A 19,242-nucleotide genomic window follows, 5' to 3' on the forward strand; every position below is an offset into this window, starting at 1 on the left:
ATATAAAATAGTTATAAATGTTATTATATTTATGTTGTCACCCCCTTTAGAAAGTGGGGTCCTTAAGGGCAAGAAGTGTGTTTTCAAGTCTCTTTGTATCACCTGTGCTTAGCCCAGTGCCTGATACACAATAACCACCTAATAACTGCTTGTTGACTGACTCTCATACTCTTCAAGGTTAGGGATCCTTTCCTTTTGTCTTTGATTTCCCAGAGTTTAGCATGACATAGTAGATGCTTAAGAAACACTTGTCTGAACTGAATTGTCTACCCTCCCAGGCTATCTTGTACTTAACTACTTTTCATATATATGTACATATATGTATATTTGAGTGTTCATATGTGTATTTATATATGTATATACATGTGTATTTATCCACTTTTATGTTGTACATATTTTTACATGTGCTCCTACATTTAAAACCTAAGCTCCTTGTTTCATTTTCTTTCCTAAAGGGCACATTAATAAATGCTGGTTGATAGCAATAATGAACTGTGAAAGACTTGGATACTCTGATCAAGGCAATCATCCACAATTCCCATTGTTTTGAAAAATGCTAGCCACTTCCAGATGAACTCTGCCTGCACGTTGAAGTACTTTATTTTTTTTGCAAGATGGCTAATGTGGAAACATGTTTTGCTTGACTTCACATGTATAATGGATATAAAATTGCTTGCCTTCTCAGTGGATGGGGAAGGGTGTGGAGGGAGGGAGAGAATTTGAAACTGAAAATAAATTCATTTTTTAAAAATGCTCGCTGATGGTCTGATTTTAGACAACAGAACTACGAGAATGAGATAGTAAGACCAGCCTACGGCGTCGTCCCACCCGCGCATGTCCCCACAGACAGTCCACACCGGCCCGCCCCACGCCCTCTGGTCCACGAGCTCTCCTGCCCCCGCGCATGCGCGTCCACCCTTCAGCTCGGGTCTTCTGCCCTAGTCGGTCTCCTGGAGCCAGGAGTCTCATCTCCCAGGGAAGGAGCAGCGTGTCACCATCGGCTCCCGGCTCGATTTAGGAGGCGGGACTTCCTGTCTCACGGTTGCCCAGCTTCCTACGGGAACCGGAAGACGCTGGAGGATGGGACTCATGACAGCGTGCTAGCCCCTCGGCTCTCCGCCCGCCAGCACCCCCGGGACGGGAAGGTGAGGTCGGGGAGCCGCCTCTGGCCGGGAAGTATAGTTGCTGTGGTCCCCCACTCCCTGTTGCTTTCTTAGTTGTATTTATCTCATGGAGGTGCGGGAATCGAGGCTTCCCCCCAACCCCACACTTTCAGCTTCTGTTTATGGGCGCGGAGGGCTTGGAGACAGTTCTGAGATCCCATCACCGACAGAAACCTGGACCTGAAATTTGAAGGGGCGGGTCCGTAGTCTGTCTCTTTAAAATGGAAGATACACGTACCCATCTCCTTTAGCAAACCTACCTGTGATGTAGGAACCTTCAGTGATTGGGCATCCTTGTACTTAAAATCCCTTCACAATCGGACTCCCGCTTGCCTTTCCAGATTTTTTGCACATTACAATCCTTCATGCATTCTATCTTATAGTTAAACTGGCCTGCTTGCTGTTGCCTGCATAACATTACATATCCCTTCTTGCCTTTGCACAGGCTTCCTCTTCCCTACCCCCTCAACCCGCTAACGCTTAGAATGTCCTAATTACCTCTGCCTCGTAAAGACCTTAACTTCCTTCAAGGCTCAGTCAAGTACCTTCTACACCTGGGTTATACTGATACACCTTCCGTCCCCCCCACCCCAGTTGCTAGCGCACTCCACTGTGCAAATTATTTTATCTATTTCGCGTATTTTTTTATGTTTATCCTTCTTCATGCTATTATCAATATAATGTAAGCACTCTGAGGGCCGGGACTTTCTTTTTTGTTTTCCAATTTCCTAGCACAGTGGCTGGCAGTTAGTGTGCACCTAATAAATGCTTGTTGAATGAATGAATAAGAGGTTTTAAATCTATAAAAAAATTTTAAATAAGCACAATTCTTTCTGTTGTGACACTTTTATACAGGTAGCCAGTTCCCACCAACCAAGCAAATTGATACTTAAAACTCTTCTAATTCTAGAGCATTTTCTTTCATTTAAATATCTGAGTTCATGCTTTGTTTAATGCACAGTGCTAGGCTCTGTGAAGTATACAAAGAAATATTCCCTGCTCTCAAGGAGTTTAAAGTTTAGTTGATATGACAAAGTATAAACGTTTAGGAAAAAACAATATGGTAGACTAATGCCAAATAAATTGTGCAAATTCTGTGTTAGAGGAAAGAGAGGATAAACTGAATCAAGGTGGTCGGGGAAAGACTGTTTAGAAGGCATCAGCTGGGCCTTGATTAAAATGTTTGAGTCTGGTAAAATAACATAGGATTATAGATTTTGGACATTATAGATCATCCAGTCCAACTTCATTTTACAGAGGAGGAAAAAGAGTCATATGCCTTAAGTGACCTGTTCAAGATCATACAATGTTAACTGGAAGCTGAATACCGTGATTTCCTGGTTCCAAAACCATTGCTTTTTCCATTATACCATGGTGCCTTTCTCTTTTTCTTCTGTGATGGAAAAAGACTTCTGACTGTGGTAGTGTTGAAATATGCTTGTCATTTTCCTGAGATATTTGCTCTTAGAGTGATCTGTTGATCATTGCGGCTGTGACTTAGAGTGCATGCTACAATAATAATATAGTGTTTCTTGCTCAATTGCAGGAAGAACACATTTGGCTAAATTAGTGCTCAGTAGCACCAGGAACAGGAAGAACTAAATTAGGATAGTCAAAATTGAACTTTTTTTTCCTGAAGATTAAGATTGAAATGTAAACATACTTTGTTTGGCAAATATATCTGTATGTCAAGGAAGTTTTCAAAGCTTTTTTGTGCCTTAGTGAGTTGCCTGAAGCTTAGAGACTTATGTGAATGGACCTTCTAGTAGGAATCTGAAGCTTGACATGAACCCAGCTCTTCTTGATTCCAAATTCAGCAGTCTATGTAGGCTGCTTCTCATTTGTAAATAGTAAAATTAAAAGAATCACATATGCTGTATATTTTTATATGCAGGTTCACATGTCTGATCATTTTATTTACATTATGCCATTAAAAATAATTGCAGTACATCACTAAATCAAAACTTCAAAACACAGAAAAGAAGTGCAAGTACTATTCAGAACAAATGCTGTTGATCTTTAGTTGTGTTTAAAAATAAAAATTAAGTTAGAACTTATTCTTTCTTAGGAGCCCAGACAGCATGTTCTTCTTAAGATAGTACAGGGTCTATATGTGCTTCTTCATATTTATTATTTCTCATGGTATAGTAATGTTCTATCACATTAATGCGCCAAAAATTGTTTAGCTGTTCCTTAGTTGGTAGGATGTCTGGGTCAAAGGATGTAGGCATTTTAGTCACTTTTAAAAACATAATTTCAAATTACTTTTCAGAATCTCAGAACCAATTCATGGCTTCACCAACATTGCATTAGTATGTCAGTCTTTCTATTGCCTTTCCAATATTGACTCTTCTAATCTTTTATCTTTGTTAATTTTTTGAATGTGAGATAAAACCTATGGGTTGTTTTGGTTTGCATTTTTCTTATTATTCGTGATTTGGAGCTCTTTAATATGATTGCTAATAGTTTGCAATTCTTCTGGGAGCTGTTCATCTTTGAACATTTAATCCATTGAGAAAATCACAGACCCTATTAAGGAGCTTACAAACTAGGTGATTGATTAATTTTTTCATGTTCAGTTTTATTTTATAAAAATATATGAGGTATAAGCAAAGTACTATATGACTTTCAAGGATAAGATGATTACTTTGGGCATGAGAAGAGGCTTTTGGTGGCATTTGTGTTTTGAAGGGTGAGTAGTGTAATAACAAATGAAGGTGGAAGAGTGGGTATTTTAGATAAAGGCAACAGTGTAAGCAAAAACAAAATGTATGCAGAAAAGCCCTGTGTGTGTGTGTATACACACGCACACATACACAGGGAAGTGAGAGAGTCAGTTTAATTTGGCTGATGTAGAGTATGTCAGAGGATATAATGTGAGATAAGGCAGCAATGGTAGTTTGGAAGTCTGATTGTGGCTCTTTGGTACTTAAATTCTTTCTAACTGCTTTCAATATATTTTTTTTATCTGTAAGTTTTGGATTTTGGTTGTAATATTCTTGGGAATCTTGGAGTTTCTTGCAGGAAGTGGCTGATAGATTCTTTCAGTTTCTACTTTACCCTCTGGTTCTAAGAGACCTGGGCAGTTTTCTTTTAAGATTTATTGAAATGTGATATCTAGGTGGTGTTTTTTTGTGTTTTTTTTGGGGGGGTTGGTTATGGCTTTTGGGTAGTCAAATGATTTAAGTTTTCCTCCTCAAATTATTTTTCAGGTCTTTTATTTTTACGAGATACTTTATATATTTTTTTCATGATTTTTACTTTGTTTTAATATTTCTTGTTTCATGGAATTATTGACTTCTGTTTGATCCATTCTAATTTTCGTAGTTTGTTGCTTGGGCAGAGTTTCATACCTCTTGTGCCAAGGTCTTAATTCTCTTTCAGATTCCATAGTTCTCATTTCTTTTCCAACTTGTTTTTTCTAGTGCCCTCATTTCATTTTTTAAAAATATGTTATTTTTTTTTTTTCCCAGTTACATGTAAGAACAATTTTTAACATTGCTTTAAAATTTTTTTGAGTTCCAAATTTTCACTCTCCTTCCCTCACCTCGCCCTCCCAAGCAATTTGATATAGATTATGTATACACAATCATGTGAAACATATTTTCATATTAGTCATGTTGTGAAAGAAGCAGACCCAAAACAAAAAAACCCACAAAAAAAGTGAAAAATAGTATGCATTGATCTCTGTATTCAAACTCCTTCTTTTCTTTCTCTGGATGTGGATAGCATTTTTCATCATGAGACCTTTGGAATTATCTGGATCATTGTATTGCTGAGAATAGCTAAATCATTCCATAGTTGATTATCATACAGTATTGCTGTTACTGTATACAATGTTCTCCTGGTTCTGCTCACTTAAATCTTTCCAGGTTTTTCTGAAATCTACCAGTTCATCATTTCTTATAGCACAGTAGTGTTCCATTACATTCATATATCACAGCTTCTTCAGCCACTCACCAATTGATGAGCATCCCCTCAATTTCCATTTTTTTTGCCAGCACAAAAAGAGCTGCTATTAATGTTTTTGTAAAATAGGTCCTCCCCCCCTTTTTAAAAAAAAATCTCTTTGGGATATAGACCTAGTAGTGGTATTGCTGGATCAAAGGGTATGCATAGTTTGATTACTCTTTGGACATAGTTCCATATTGCTCTCCAGAACAGTTAGATCAGTTTACAGCTCCACCAACAGTTCATTAGTGTCTTAAATTTTCCATATCCCCTCCAACATTTATTATTTTCCTTTTCTGTCATATTGACCAATCTGATAGGTGTGAGGTGGTACCTCAGAGTTGTTTTAATTTGCATTTCTCTAATCAATAGTGATTTAGAGCATTTTTTCATATGACTATAGATAGCTTTGATTTCTTCATCTGAAAACTGCCTGTTCATACCCCTTGACCATTTATCAATTGGGGATTAACTTATATTTTTATAAATTTGACTCAATTCCTTATATTTTTGAGAAATGAGGACTTTATCGGAGATACTTGTGTAAAAATTGTTTCCCAGCTTTCTGTGTTCCTTCTAATCTTGGTTAATTTAACACAATCAAAATTATCCATTTTACATATTGTGATGCTCTCAATTTTGCTCTCATTTCATTTATAAAATTACTTTTAAAATCTCTTTTTAAAACTATTGCTTCATCTTTTCTAGGAATTCTAGTTGAATTTTTGTCCGAGTTGTATTTGTCTTTGAGGCTTTGCTCAATCGATGTTTTTGGAGTTATTCTCTTCCCCTGAATTTGTGTCTTAATCATCCCTGTCACCGTAATAGCTTTTTATGGTAGCATTCTTTTTTCGTTTGCTCACTCTTCTAGCCTGCTTTCTGACTTCAGACTTTGTTGGGGCTGAGCTTTTGCACTTCTCGAGTGAAGGTTCTGTTGCCGCTTTCTTAGGGGTCTTGAGTGTTGTGTTAATTCTTTGCTCTCAGGGACAGCTCAGGCCTGGGATTAGTAAGCTTTCATTGTTTCTATTATGTCCTGAAAAAATCCTCACTTGATCATTTCATCCCTGCTAACCATCATCCTATACCTCTTCTGTCTTTTGTAGCTAAACTCTTCAAAAAGGCCAACTACAATAGGTTCCTCTACTTTCCTCTCAGTCTTTTATTAATCCCTTATAATTTGTCTTCTGATGTTACTATTCCCCTGAAACTGCTCTCTACAAAATTGTGAATGATCTCTTAATTGCCAATCCAGTGGCCCTTTTTCAGTCCTCATTCTCCTTGACCTCTCTGTAGCCTGTGACACTGTTGATCACTCTCTCTTCCTTGATACTCTCTTCTCTCTAAGTTTTCAGGACACCACTCTTTCCTGATTTTCCTATCTGAATACTCTTTTAGATCATGCCCTCTAACTGTAGGTGGTCCTCCAGGTTCTGTTCTGGGTTCTCTTCTTTTCTCACTTATACTTGGTGATCTCACCAGTTTCCATGGATTTAATTACCATCTTTATGCTGATGACTTTCAAATCTACCTTTCCTGCCCCAGTCTCATTGCTGATCTCCAATCTCCCACTGCTCTTCAGGCACCTCAGACTGGATATTCCTTAGACATCTTAAACTCAACATCTCCAAAACAGAGCTCATTATCTTTCTCCCTAAACTCCATCCCTTTCCTACCTTCATTATTACTGTGAAGAGCAACATTATCCTCCCAGTCCTTCGGCTTAGTTAGTACTGTAGACTTTCAAAGCTGGGAACTGAGATCCTGCTCTGCTCCAGCAGTCTGAGCCACACAACCTCTATTTTCATCTGAACCTCCTTCCTGGGTACACAGGCAATGCTTTTGACTGCTTCTCACCCTGGAACTTCACCCTTGGGCTTAAGGCCTTTACTCAATCAACCCCCAGTCTATTATTGGGACCTAGGTAATGGGATGACAGAGCTGCCAGTTGCACTTGTTTTGCACTTGTATGTGGTTACTCCTTTCTGTGGTTCATAGTCCTGCTCTTACCCTTGAGTCCTTGGGTACTAGAATGAGTGCTTCTGGCCAGGCTTTATGCCCAGTATCCACAGATCTCTCTTTGTGTCTCCTTTTACTGAACCAGGCTTAAAAAATCATTCACTGTGACTTTCTTCTGGATTTCCCTATCAGAATTGTCTAGTGCATTTGTTTGGAAGAGCCTTTGGGGTGGGGGGAGGTAGTTTGTTGTTGTTTTCTGTACTTTTAACTGCTATTTTGTCATCTTCTCTCCACCCTAATTCCCAATGAACCCTTTAATTTTCCATATTATGAAACTGAGGTAGGTCCATGGAGGTTTTCAGAGAGGACTGACCCAGGAGAGTGCTTTCTACTACATCACAATGAATTGGTACTTGGTTGATTGATTGATTTGACAGGTGGAGCTTACTACTGAAGTCATGTCTCTATCATTAACATCTTCTTTCGCCTTGTCTGGTTAATAATCACACACACAGAAAATTTATTTCTGTATAAAATCATGAACAAACACTAGGGAAGAATTTAGAAAATACTTCAGGATCTGAAAATGAAGAATGAGTTCCATAACTTAATGGTAATATTCGTTCATGAAGTACAAGTGGTTTTAATTCTTCTTTTGAAAGGAGCTACATTGTTTGATTCCTTTCTGGTTAGGTGAAGGCAAGAAAAATAGTAGTTATATTCAGATCACAGTACACAGTGACTTGCTACATTGTGCTCAAAAAACATCGGTTGAATTATACAGGCATCTAGGTCTTTTTTAGAGTTCAAAGTATTACTCTGAATATCAGCATACAGCAAACAAATAATAAATTTTTCTCATATTTATGGAATATAAACATCTTTCTTTTTCTCTGGGGCAAAGCTTAGTCTTTATAATTTCACAGCATTCAGTTTCAATGTATTTGTTCCATTTTTGTATTGTTGTCATTGTATACATTGTTTTCCTGGTTCTGCTTACTTCACTGTGCATATTCATCTAAGTCTTTACATGCCCCTCTATCTTTACTTGCCTCTCTGTCATATTCATATTCATCCTTTGTTGTAGTATAAAAATGGAATATAAATATTTTTCAAAGAAGTGTAATATCTCATTTATCTTCACGGTATTCCTGCAGTGGCCAATATTATCTAATGTACAAATTGAGAATTGATGGCTTGGTGAATGTTAAAAAGTTGTAGAATAAGAACTATTGATTTCTCATTCAGTGTATCAATACTAAGGCCACAAAGATTCCTCTTATCTTAAAACAAATAAAAGTTGATTGATAAACTTTATTTTTGAACTAGTTAATAGACTTGTTTTAAAGAATCAACACCACAGAGAATTGAAGGGTGGAAGATGTCATATAGATCAACTGTTTGTAGAAATGGATTTTTATATTTTAGGTTCAAAGCAACATCAACCCAATGTGTAGAAAATTGATAATTCTGAAATTACTAGTAACATCAATAGAGGAAACACAACCCTGTATTTAGACCGCATTTAACAATGCTCTGGCATTTCCAAGAGTAAGGAAGACTTTTAGATGTTAGCAGATGTGAGGAGTCCTTATTAGTGATACTAGGAGGAATAAATTTGTAACATTGATAGGTGACTTCATGTTGACATTCACGGACATAGGATTGAATAGTGAACTTGACTGGCTGATTAGGAAATATGCTGTTTTCTTCAAACATCTATCCAATGCATTGAGAATCTACCAAGAGACATGCTGACTTTCCCTAATTTCTGATTATCGTATGGAAATAGATGAACAAGAAATAGGGAATATGTTTCTAATGTTGAGATACAAATAGCCTTCTTTGGCAGTCTCCTTTCAAAACAAACACACAGGTGGGCTCAGTTGCATATGTGTGTGTGTATATGTACATATGCATAGATACAAGATCTTTACCAAATAAATATAATTTTTGGTTGGCAAGTATTAGAAGGAGGAGGGAGGATTAGGAAAGGCTTCATGTAGAAGGCAGTGCTCTAAGCTAAGTTGAACTTTCAAGCAAACTAAAGATTCTAGGCAGCTGTATTCTAGGCATGGTGGCCAGTGCAAAGGCATGGAGATAGGAGATAGAGCATAATGCATAAGAAACAGTAAGAAGACCATTGTGAATAGACTAAAAAGTGCTAGAAGGGATGTAATATGTAAAATAACTGGAAAGATAGGTTGGGGTCAAGTTGTTGAGAAGTTTTAAATGCCAAACAGAGAAGTTTATAGGATCCTGTAGGTAATAGGAAGCCACTAGAGTTTATTGAGTATAGAGATGACAGGATCACACCTAGAGTTTACAAAAATCACTTTGGCAGCTAAGTGGAGACTGGATTAGAAAGGAGAGATTCCTGAGTCTGGGAGACCAATTAGGAGATTATTGCAGTAGTTTAGGTGAAATTCGGTGATAAGGGCCTGAATTAGGTTGTGTGGATTAGCTGTGTGACTAAAGAGAAAGGGATGAATGGAAAAGATGTATGGAGGTAAAACTGACAAGATTTGGCAAAGGGTTTTATATGTAGGGTGATGGAGAGTGAATAATCAAGGATAACACCAAGATTACATACCAGGGTAACTGGAAAGTGGTGCCCATTACAGAAATAGAGAAATTAGGAAGAGAGTTGGGTTTGGGGGAATTATGTAGAAAGTATAGTAAAAGGGCTAATATGTAGAACCTACATGATAAAGAAAGTGAAATTTTAATAGAGAAGTAAATACCACCTTATAGGTATCACTGAGGTGCTGACTTTCCCTAATTTCTGATTATCGTATGGAAATAGATGAACAAGAAATAGGGAATATGTTTCTAATGTTGAGATACAAATAGCCTTCTTTGGCAGTCTCCTTTCAAAACAAACACACAGGTGGGCTCAGTTGCATATGTGTGTGTGTATATGTACATATGCATAGATACAAGATCTTTACCAAATAAATATAATTTTTGGTTGGCAAGTATTAGAAGGAGGAGGGAGGATTAGGAAAGGCTTCATGTAGAAGGCAGTGCTCTAAGCTAAGTTGAACTTTCAAGCAAACTAAAGATTCTAGGCAGCTGTATTCTAGGCATGGTGGCCAGTGCAAAGGCATGGAGATAGGAGATAGAGCATAATGCATAAGAAACAGTAAGAAGACCATTGTGAATAGACTAAAAAGTGCTAGAAGGGATGTAATATGTAAAATAACTGGAAAGATAGGTTGGGGTCAAGTTGTTGAGAAGTTTTAAATGCCAAACAGAGAAGTTTATAGGATCCTGTAGGTAATAGGAAGCCACTAGAGTTTATTGAGTATAGAGATGACAGGATCACACCTAGAGTTTACAAAAATCACTTTGGCAGCTAAGTGGAGACTGGATTAGAAAGGAGAGATTCCTGAGTCTGGGAGACCAATTAGGAGATTATTGCAGTAGTTTAGGTGAAATTCGGTGATAAGGGCCTGAATTAGGTTGTGTGGATTAGCTGTGTGACTAAAGAGAAAGGGATGAATGGAAAAGATGTATGGAGGTAAAACTGACAAGATTTGGCAAAGGGTTTTATATGTAGGGTGATGGAGAGTGAATAATCAAGGATAACACCAAGATTACATACCAGGGTAACTGGAAAGTGGTGCCCATTACAGAAATAGAGAAATTAGGAAGAGAGTTGGGTTTGGGGGAATTATGTAGAAAGTATAGTAAAAGGGCTAATATGTAGAACCTACATGATAAAGAAAGTGAAATTTTAATAGAGAAGTAAATACCACCTTATAGGTATCACTGAGGTAGATGAAATGGGTCTTAGAACTACAGTATGACAGTGGAAGAGTAAAGTTCAAAGAATCAGTTTCTCAGAATTGGAAGAGGTCTTAGAGGTAAATCCATCCCTGAACAGGAATCTCTGTAACATCACTGATAAGTGGTCATCTAGCCTAAGGTTGAGACCTCTATTGATGGAGAAACCACTACTTCCTGAGGTCAGTCAGTCAGTAAGCATTCATTAAGCACTTATATACCAAGCATTGTGCTAAGTGCTGGACATACAAATACAAACAAAAGAAAGACTGACCCTGCCTTCAAGGAAGAGGTGGAAGGATGAGAAAGGTGAGAAGGCCATAGGTACTGAAGAAAGAGTTAGAAAGCAGCTGAGGCCTGGGACTACCATCCCAGTTTTTAGCTCTAATTGTTAGGAAGTTTTCTTTCAGGATCAGATTTAGAGCTGAAAGGAACCTTAGATCTATCTTCTAGATACGTCAATCATCATCTTTTATACATGGGGAAAACGGGCTCAGAGATACCTAAGGTCACAAAAGTAGTAAGTGCCAGAGCTAAAACCTGAACCCAAGTCCTGATGACTCCAAGGCTAATGTCTTACAATTAGCTCTCTGCAGGTACTGCCTGTGATTCTTTGTTCTGCCATCTTAGACAAAACTGACTAGTCTTAATACCTCTGCCACATGCTAGCCCTTCAGATACTTGAAGCCATCTGTCATATCCCCTACAAGTTTTGTCATCTCCAGGCTAAGCAATTTCAGTTACTTCAGTTGATCTTAGTATATTATGATCTCCAGTTGCTTCACCCTCCTACTACTTACATTAGTACTTAAGTGAATTAATAATTTCAGGAGTATAGTTACTTGACCGTCTTACATTGTTGCAGATCAAAGTCCAAAAACACATTTTTATATTCTTATCTTCTACACAGCTTCCTCTAATCTTTTTAGTAGTTCAGGTAGCACTTAAGGCTATTGCTCTGTTATGGCACACTCATATTATGTCAGCACTGCTTTTCATCATTCATTTTCTTGAAGATGTATTTTTTATGCCATTTCTGCCTCCCAAGCCATCATTGATAATATGCTATATCCTACTTAGGGCCACCATGCATCTTTATATTAATCTTCAGGTCATCCACAATTTTTTTTCTTTTAAGGTAATAATATTTTGTGACTCTAAACTGTGCTATCACTCTAAATTAATCCTCCGTACTATGATGTAGGATCCCCAAGAGTTTAATAGGTTTGAGCTATTTTACTTCATAATTTCTTGAAATATGCTGTTCATGGTTATTTTTTAGTAAGGTGATTTTTAGATTTTTTTCTTGCCTTATTTTCCAGGTTATTTGTTTTTGATATGAGATACCTTATGTTTTCTTCGACTTGGCAGTCTTCTGATTTTGTTCTTCTTATTACCTCATAGAGTCATTAACTTCTGTTTAGTTCATTCTGATTTTCAGATAATCTTTTTCTTGGATAAGGTTGTTTTATTTTTTTGGTTAGGCAACGAGGTTAAGTGACTTGCCCACACACAGCTAGTGAGTGATATGTGCCTGGGGTCACATTTGAACTCAGGTCCCCCTGAATCCAGGGCCGGTGCTCTATCCACTATGCCACCTTGCTGCCCCTTGGCTAAGGTTTTGTACCTCTTTTAATAAGCTATCCTCTCAATCACCTAGGTTTACAACCAAGGTAACATCCTCAAACGCTTTTTCTCTCTCACTGTCCACATCCAATTTTGTAGTTGCCAACTACTTTACCTTTACGACAAACATGTTTCTCTCCTTTGACGCTGATTTTAAAAAAAGGTGTACAATAAAGTATAGGAGAGACATATGACCAAGAACAAATTCATAACAGTAATTTGGGACTGTGAGGATAATGTAAAGAAGGCTGAAGTCCAAAATGTCCTGGGGTCAGTGAACAATATTGAGGTCAATGAATAGGAATTTGTTTTAAAGGTATGTTTGGAATAAGAAGATTGAGAAAAGGATAAAATCACTGCTTGATGGGAACAGATGACAAATAGTAGAAATTCCCAGCACCTCTTTGCTTGGTCTTTAAATGAGAAAATAGAAAAACAAACCATGCTTGAAAGGGAATTGAAACTCAAGAAAATGAGGCTATAATAGGACAGCGCTTAGCTGCTTTGAATAAAATTGTTTCTAGGGTCATATAGAGTATATAGCACCAATTAAAAGAACTTGTAGAGGGGAATTCTCTGTGTGTGTGTTTATACACACATATACATTTACATATACACATATGTATATCTATACATATGCATACACACACACACAGTATTATAATCTTTGAGAAATTATGGAAAAGTAGAAAAGTACCAGAGAAAAGCTGATGGAGAAATATGAACCAAAGTTTCAAAAAGGAGTCATCTAGAAACCTGTTAGGTGCATTTGACCACACTGCTTGGAAAAATTCTAAAGTAGATTATTTCTTAGAGAAGATGTGATCAGTAGTAGTTTGCAAAGATTCATATAGAACAAACACGTTATGATAAAAACAACTTTTTCTCTTTTAATTGGTTTTACTAAACTTCTAGATCAGAGGAATACTGCAGGTATGCTATATCTTTTGATCAATTAGACATTTGACAGTCTTTCATCTGTTCTATATGCCCTACCCTGATGCTGGCTCTTCTCACCTTACTCATGGATTATTGCAATATTCTGCTGGTAGGTCTCCTTGCTGGTTGGTCTCCCTGCCTTGTTTCTCCCCACTCCAGTCCATCCTTCACTCATTTGTCAAGTTGATCTTCCTAAAATGCAAATCCTGACTATGTCATCAACTCCAGTGACTCCCTGTTACCTCCAGGATCAAAATTTAAATCTTCAGTTTGCTTTCAAAGCCCTCTATAACCTGGCCCTTCTTGCCTTTCCAGTCTTCTTATGCCTTACTCCTCTCTATCTATGTACTCTGTGCTTCAGTGACCTTAGCTTCCTTGCTGTTCTTTGCACTCGGCACTCTCATCACCCCGCTCTGGGCATTTTCACTGGCTTTCCCCCATGCCTGGAGCATTTGCTCTCTTCATCTCTACCTCTTAGCTTCCTCGGCTTCGTTCTGTGTTTTGGGAAAACATTTCAAAAAATTTCTTTAATTCTTCACTAAAGGCCCTCCATCTCTGCCTTTTGAAAATCCTCTCCGCTTGGTTATAGTGGTATTATTGTCAGAAAATCATGGTTCTGGTCCTTGTTTTGAAACTAATAAGATGTGACTACTAGTAAGTAATCTACCCTCTCAGGTCCTCATTTTTCTCATTTATAAGATAAGGGGATTGGAGAAGATGATTTCTAAGATCCCACCTAGCTCTAGAACTATGTTCTTATGAATCTGTTAGAGAGGCAGCATAGCTGAGTGAATTGAGGGCAAGATTTGGAGTCAGGAAGTCATAGATTCAAGACCTCTCTGACACATAGCAGATACCATAAATACAGGCAAATTACTTAACCTCTCAGTGCCCCAGTCAACTCTCAGAGATGGTCAGTGATTTCTATTATTTGTATCAATGATGTGGATGAATATAGACTTATCAAATTTGTGGCTGTAAGGAATAGATAATTTATCATTTGTGGAATCAAGATAAATATCTCTTAAAAATATTTTTATTGATTTCTTTTGTTTTTATATCACCTAAATTTCCTACTGTATTCTTCCCCTTTCCAAATAGACTTCCCTTTTACCAAGATTTTTAAAATTAAAAAAATTAGTAAAACAAATCAGTATATAAAAAATATATATTTAATATATACAATGATTTTTATTTTTATTTTTTTAAATTTTATTAATTTATTTTGATTTATCAACAATCACTTCCATATGCTTTTGAGTTGAAAATTTTTCTCCCCCTTCTTCCTCCCCACCCTCCCCAAGACGGTGGACAATCCGATATAGGCTCTACATATACATTCCTATTAAACATATTTTCACATTAGTGAAGTTGTAAGTAAAAATTGAAACCAATAGGAGGAAACATCAGAAAGATGAAATAAAACTCAACAGAAGGTAAAAATAAGTGATAGCGATTCGACTTCCATAGTTCTTTCTTTAGATGTGGACAGCATTTTCCATCCCGAGGCCTCTGGAGATGTCTTAGATCCTTGTAATGCTGAGAAGGGTTCAGTTTAACAATATTAGTCATTGCATAACGTGGCTGTTATTGTGTACAAAGTCCTCTTAGTTCTACTCACTTCACTTAGCATCAGACCATATAAGTCTTTCCAGGTTTTTCTGAAGTCAGCCTGTTCATTATTTCTTATAGCACAATAGTATTCTATTACATTCATATACCACAACTTGCTCAGCCATTCCCCAGTTGATGGGCATCCTCTCAATTTCCAATTCTTTGCCACCACAAAAAGAGCTGCTATGAATAATTTTGTGCATGTGGGTCCTTTTCCCATTTGTTTGATCTCTTTGGGATATAGCCCTAGAAGTGCTGTTGCTGGATCAAAGGGTATGCACATTTTTGTAGCCCTTTGGGCATAGTTCCAAATTGTTCTCCAAAATGGTTGGATCATTTCACAACTCCACCAACAATGTATTAGTGTTCCAATTTTCCCACATCTTCTCCAACATTTATCATTTTCCTGTTTTGTCATGTTGGCCAATCTGCTAGGTGTGATGTGGTACCTCAGAGTTGTTTTGATTTGCATTTCTCTAATCAATAATGATTTAGAGCATTTTTTCATATGACTATAGATGGCTTTAATTTCTTCATCTGAGAACTGTCTGTTCATATCCTTTGACCATTTATCAATTGGGGAATGGCTTGTGTTCTTATAAATTTGTCTTAATTCTCTATATATTTTAGAAATGAGGCCTTTGTCAGAGATACTGGTTGTAAAAATTCTTTCCCAATTTTCTACCTTCCTTCTAATCTTAGTTGCATTGGCTTTGTTTGTGCAAAAACTTTTCAATTTAATGTAATCAAAATTATCCATTTTGCTTTTCATAATGTTCTCTATCTCCTGTTTGGTCATGAATTCTTCTGTTCTCCATAGATCTGATAGGTAAACTATTCCTTGTTCTCCCAGTTTACTTATGGTATCAGCCTTTATATCTAAGTCCTGAACCCATTTTGACTTTATTTTGGTATATGGTGTGAGATTTGGGTCTATACCTAGTTTCTGCCATACTCTTTTCCAGTTTTCCCAGCAGTTTTTTTCAAAGAGTGGGTTCTTATCCAGAAGCTGGGGTCTTTGGGTTTATCAAATAATAGATTACTATAGTCATTGACTACTGTGTCTTGCATATTTAACCTATTCCACTGATCCACCTCCCTATTTCTTAGCCAGTACCAAGCAGTTTTGATGATTGCTGCTTTATAATACAATTTAAGATCTGGAATTGCTAGGCCACTTCCCCTGCATTTCTTTTCATTAGTTCCTTTGATATTCTGGACCTTTTGTTTTTCCAAATGAATCTTGTTTATTTTTTCTAACTCTATAAAATAATTTTTGGTAGTTTGATTGGTATGGCACTGAATAAGTAAATTAGCTTAGGTAGGATTGTCATTTTTATTATATTAGCTCGGCCTACCCATGAGCAACTGATGTTTTTCCAATTATTTAGATCTGATTTTATTTGTGTGAAAAGTGTTTTGTAATTGTGTTCATAGAGTTCCTGGGTTTGTTTGGAGGTAGACTCCTAAATATTTTATAATGTCTACAGTAAGTTTAAATGGGATTTCTCTTTCTATCTCTTGCTGTTGGGCTTTGTTGGTAATATATAGAAATGCTGATGATTTATGTGGGTTTATTTTATAGCCTGCAACTTTGCTAAAGTTGTTTATTATTTCAAGTAGTTTTTTACTTGATTCTCTAGGATTCTCTAAGTATATCATCATGTCATCTGCAAAGAGTGATAGCTTTGTTTCTTCTTTGCCTATTCTAATGCCTTCAATTTCTTTTTCTTCTCTTATTGCTAAAGCTAAGTTTCCAGTACAATATTGAATAACAGTGGTGATAATGGACATCCTTGTTTCACCCCGATCTTATTGGAAATGCTTCTAGCCTGTCCCCATTACATATAATGCTTGCTGAAGGTTTTAGATAGATGCTATTTATTATTTTAAGGAAGACTCCATTTATACCTATGCTTTCTAGTGTTTTTAATAGGAATGGGTGTTGTATTTTATCAAAAGCTTTTTCTGCATCTATTGAGATGATCATGTGGTTTCTGTTGGTTTTGGTTTTGATATGCTCAATGATGCTGATAGTTTTCCTAATATTGAACCAACCCTGCATTCCTGGTATAAATCCTACCTGGTCATAGTGTATTATTCTTGTGATAAGTTGCTGCAATCTATTTGCTAGTATTTTGTTTAAAATTTTTGCATCTATATTCATTAGAGAAATTGGTCTATAATTTTCTTTCTCTATTTTGACTCTGGTTTAGGTATCAACATATTTGTATCATAAAAAGAATTTGGTAAGACTCCTTCACCTATTTTCCCAAATAGTCTATATAGTATTGGAATTAATTGTTCTTTAAATGTTTGATAGAATTCGCATGTAAATCCATCTGGCCCTGGAGATTTTTTCCTAGGGAGTTCATCAATGGCTTGTTCAATTTCTTTTTCTGAGATGGGGTTATTTAAGTATTTTACTTCCTCTTGGTTAATCTGGGCAATTTATATTTTTGTAAATATGTATCCATTTCACTAAGATTGTCAAATTTGTTGGCATATAGTTGGGCAAAATAATTCCTAATTATTGTTTTAATTTCCTCTTCCTTGGTGGTAGCTTTGCCCTTTTCATTCTTGATACTAGTAATTTGGTTTTCTTCTTTCTTTTTTTTAATTAAATTAACCAAAGGTTTATTTATCTTATTGGTTTTTTCATAAAACCAGCTCTTAGTTTTATTTATTAGTTTGTTTTCTTAATTTCAATTTTATTAATTTTTCCTTTGGTTTTCAATATTTCTAATTTAGTGTTTAGTTGAGGATTTTTAAGTTGTTCTTTTTCTAGTTTTTTTAGTTGTATGCCCAATTCCTTAATCTCCTCTTTTTCTATTTTATTTATGTAAGCATTTAGAGATATAAAACTTGTTGCTGGCAACCAGATAGTGCACCTAATGGAAAGGCTGGAAAGGTGCGAAATAAAGTGGGCCAGGCGGAGCAGCAGAACTGACTCAGTTTATTTTTCTGAGGGTACAGGATATATAGAGAAAATCCATCCTAACTTCAAAGAGTCCTCCCCGTGAGACACTCCCTGAAACATCTGCTAAAGATGTGATAACATACATTTCCTCCTTATCAGAGTTCCTAGATAGGGTTGTAAATTCCAAGGATTTTTCCTGGTGCCTGTATAGAGGAGTGAATATGTAAATCTAAGGTTCAAAGAGTGAGAAGGAATGCCTCAGGAGCCTCCTAGCCGGGAGAGATTTGGAGAGCCCTGCTTCTTAATTATTGAGCCTTTTGGATTAAAGCCTGGACAAAGGTCAAGCTCTGTCCTGGATCTTAAACCCATATCAGACTCTTAAGAGCGGCCCTCAACAAAAACTTCTCCTAAGAACTGCTTTCGCTGTATCCCATAAGTTTTGGTATGTTGTCTCATCCTTGTCATTCTCTTGAATGAAATTATTGATTGTTTCTATGATTTGTTGTTTGACCCAATAAGTTTTTAGGATTAGATTATTTAGTTTCCAATTATTTTTTAGTCTATCTTTCCATGGCCCTTTATTACATATAATTTTTATTGCATCATGATCTGAAAAGGATGCATTTAATATTTCTGCCTTTCTGCATTGGATTGTGAGGTTTTTATGCCCTAGTACATGGTCAGTTTTTGTGTATGTGCTATGTACTGCCGAGAAAAAAGTATATTCCTTTCTATCCCCATTCAGTTTTCTCCAGAGGTCTATCACACCTAACTTTTCTAATGTTCTATTCACCTCCTTAACTTCTTTCTTGTTTATTTTGTGGTTAGATTTATCTAGTGCAGAGAGGGGGAGGTTCAGGTCCCCCACTAGTATAGTTTTGCTGTCTATTTCTTCCTGTAACTCCCTGAACTTCTTTAAGGGATGCTATACCATTTGGTGCATATATGTTTAGTAATGATATTACTTCATTGTCTATGGTGCCTTTTAGCAGGATGTAGCCTTCCTTATCTCTTTTGATTAGATCTATTTTTGCTTTTGCTTTGTCTGAGATCAGGATTGCTACCCCTGCTTTTTTTACTTCAGCTGAAGCATAATATATTCTGCTCTTTTACCTTTACCCTGTATGTGTCACTCTTTTTCAAATGTGTTTCCTGTAAACAACATATTGTAGGATTATGGTTTTTAATCCATTCTGCAATCCATTTTTTTATGGGAGAGTTCATCCCATTCACATTCACAGTTATGATTACTATCTGTGTCTTTTTCTCCATCCTTTTTCCCCC

General features: G+C 36.6%; 1 protein-coding gene across 1 annotated transcript in view; it reads left to right on the forward strand.

The window, feature by feature from the left end:
• Positions 1 to 938: 938 nt before the first annotated feature.
• TBCE (tubulin folding cofactor E) overlaps positions 939 to 19,242 on the forward strand; it is an 81,771-nt gene continuing 63,467 nt past the window's right edge. Inside the window, 1 exon segment of the mRNA XM_021000437.2 lies at positions 939 to 1,145. The gene's annotated coding sequence lies outside the window, so the exon portion shown is untranslated.

This window comes from Phascolarctos cinereus, unplaced genomic scaffold (genome assembly GCF_003287225.1).
Source record: "Phascolarctos cinereus isolate Bilbo 61053 unplaced genomic scaffold, phaCin_HiC Scaffold_5;HRSCAF=322, whole genome shotgun sequence".
Classification (NCBI taxonomy): domain Eukaryota; kingdom Metazoa; phylum Chordata; class Mammalia; order Diprotodontia; family Phascolarctidae; genus Phascolarctos; species Phascolarctos cinereus.